This window comes from Xylocopa sonorina, unplaced genomic scaffold (assembly GCF_050948175.1).
Source record: "Xylocopa sonorina isolate GNS202 unplaced genomic scaffold, iyXylSono1_principal scaffold0130, whole genome shotgun sequence".
NCBI classification, from domain to species: Eukaryota; Metazoa; Arthropoda; class Insecta; order Hymenoptera; family Apidae; genus Xylocopa; species Xylocopa sonorina.
In genome coordinates, this window is record NW_027490201.1 from 318,937 (window position 1) to 321,879 (window position 2,943).

Here is a 2,943-nt window from a genome sequence, read left to right on the forward strand (position 1 = left end):
TAGATAGATGGGTAGGTCGTAGCAACGAGCGGCTGACGTTCCGCCACCACCGTGGCGCCGCGGAGGACTCGGCGCGGCACACTCTTCAGGAGTGTCCAGCCTGGGGGTGCCGCGTTGGGTGTTAGCGGCGGAGGTGGGTCCGGACCTCTCGTTGGCGAGCATTCTATCGGGGATGCTTGGTCGCGGGAGCGTCTGGCAGGCCATGATCTCCTTTTGCGAGGAGGTCATCGTCGCGAAGGAAGCCGCCGAGCGGGTTAGGGAGCAATCCCTGCCAGCTCGACATCGCCTGCGGGGTCGGCGTCGTAGACGTTTGCCCCGTTCCGCCTCACGGAAGGGGGGGGGGGGGGGGTTAGAGTCTTCCACCTTCGGGTGGAGGTCGCTCCCAAGAACCCTTCGGGGGGCGGGACTTCGCCACCATCGCCGCGCCTACGGGCCGTGATGGTAGCCATTACGCCTCAGGGGCCACGATTCGGCATTTGTCGGGCCATGATATCGAGTCTGACGCACCAGGGGCACCTAGTGCGTCCGGGCCACGCCTGGCCCGAGGCATCGACGACGCCCGTGCGGGGTGGACCACTTAGGTCGTGCCCCACATCTTTGCACGGGTGTCGTCCGGGAGGCGCGGTCGGTGCGATTGGGGGATTGTACCAACCATTGCACGCGTCCCCCGGGACGGGAGTGGTGGCTGCGTGATCCAGCCATCGCTCATTCCTCGGACGGGGGAGTATGTCTCTTCGACCACACTCCTCTCCGGGAAGGGGGTCCTCCCAGTCACCATGGAGGATCCCGGCGCGGGAGGGGACCGGACGTCTTCGTCCAGATTTCCCGGTCCCCTCCCAGCAGCGCCGAGGACGGTCACCGTGGGGTTTTAGCCGGTAAGAGTCTGACATACCCCCGCAGTTCTCCAGCTCCGGGAGATCCATGAGGATTTCCCCACGTTAAAAAGAGGCTAGTTTTAGGTTTGGTTTTATTAGATGAGGTTCAAGTTATATTAGGTTCAAGTTATTCTGGGTTCAAGTTATACGGGTATCGAGTTTAAGGTTCATGTTATACGGAGTTTGATTTTAAGGTTCAAATTATACGGGGTTCGATTTTAAGGTTCAAGTTATACAGGATTTGAGTTTAAGTTTCACGTTGTACGGGGTTTGAATTCGTGCTAGGAGCGTGCGTGGTGTCGTCGCGCGTAACCTGTTGAAGATGGTCGATCGTACTGTTCCTTTCGGAGGAGACGATTCGTCGGCAATAGCCTCGGTTGTCGAGAGTCTAAGACACCCAGCGATCGTTGCGAGCTTTCGAATCATTTATGCTCGCTTCGTGTCGTCGGGTGAATATATAGACCGCTTCTCGAGGCTTGTACAACCAGCGAACGTCCCAACGAATTTTTTTTCCATTTACCCGGTCGTTGTTTACGGTACATTAGCGGACCCCTCGAGTTCTCGTAATCGAGAACTCGTCGGGTCCGCTTTTTTATGCCATTTTTTCAAAAAGTAATACGCCGCTGGCACTTTGCCGTTTTTCCACTCGCAGAATTGTTCCGTTGAGCTCAGAGGGGATCCGTTCCGTGCCGTTCACCCATAACCTCGTTGTCGAGAGTCTTGAAACCCGCCGCTGCGAGATCGAACTTTACTTGCTTGCTTTGCGTTGTCGGGAAAAATATAGACCGCTCGAGGCTGTGTGGGGTGAACGGTAGAGTGTCCTAACGAATGTATGAATTTTTTTCGTTTATCTCAGCCTGGTTGGAATCGACACGACTAGATGGTATTGGAATTTTGAAGAGACCGTCGTCGTCGTCGTTTGTTCGGAGGGGACGAATCGTCGCTCGCGCTAAGCCTCATTGTCGAGACTCTGAGAAAAACCTGCCGTTGCGAGATCGAATAATTTTATACTCGCTTCGCGTTGCCGAGGAAAGCTTTTATAGACCGCCTCGAGACTGTGCACGAAGGCGACGAGTGTCCCATCGATGATAACATTATTATGTTCACTCGAATGAGAGCGTCTTGCCGATCTCGAAAGCAATACGCCGCTGGGTGTTTGATTTTTTTCTTCTTAGTTTGACGCGCACGTTTATTCCAGGGGGGACGATTCCGCGTTGCCCGTTGTCCTCGTTGTCGAGAGTCTGTAATCCCGCCGTTGCGAGCTCGAACAATTTATGCTCGCTTCGCTTTGTCGGGAGGAAAAAGACCGCCTCGAGGCTGCTGGTACGCGGAGGAGTCCTAACGAATTTTTGAAAGATTTTTTTTTCTTCATACCTGGACGCGCGTGTGCATTTTTCGTAACTTTGAGGGAGACATTACGCGCCAACCATCGGCGTATGCGTTTCATCCGTAGGACCGATATATCGTGTTGCCTCGACCTCCGTCGAGCGGTGAAAGTCGCCACGGTTCGGCGAAGCCCGCGTCTCTTTCACTGGAGACGATTGGGTATCGACTTGTTCGAACTTTAGTACCAAGAGACTTAAAGATCAATAAAATATACATGTACGATTACCCTGAACGGTGGATCACTTGGCTCGTGGGTCGATGAAGAACGCAGCTAATTGCGCGTCAACGTGTGAACTGCAGGACACATGAACATCGACATTTTGAACACACATTGCGGTCCACGGATACAATTCCTGAACCACGCCTAGCTGAGGGTCGTTCACGTAACCAAAATACTGCTTGCGTTGCGTTTCGTCGAATCTTCTTTCCCCACGGTGCTCGAATCTGCCCACCGTCGTTCATTCTCGAATTAAATTACGAACGTTTCTGAGTTCGGGCGGCACCGAAAAAGGGAAGAAGAGAAGCGATACGCGACGTACAAGCGATCGTTGGACGTTCGTCCGAGTCGTCTGTGGCCGTGCTGAGGCAATCTGCGATTGGCAACGTGTGTGCGCGTGCGACGTGCGTAATCGTGTTCATGGAACTCGACGGTGTGTCGATCACGAACTCGCGTGAGTTCTTC

The 2,943-nt window shown here is 54.2% G+C and overlaps 1 non-coding gene across 1 annotated transcript; it reads left to right on the forward strand.

Moving 5' to 3' along the window:
- Positions 1-2,484: 2,484 nt before the first annotated feature.
- Positions 2,485-2,639, forward strand: LOC143432391 (5.8S ribosomal RNA). Its single transcript, XR_013103003.1, has one exon. It is a non-coding gene; the product is annotated as a 5.8S ribosomal RNA (ribosomal RNA).
- The last annotated feature ends 304 nt before the right edge of the window (positions 2,640-2,943 follow it).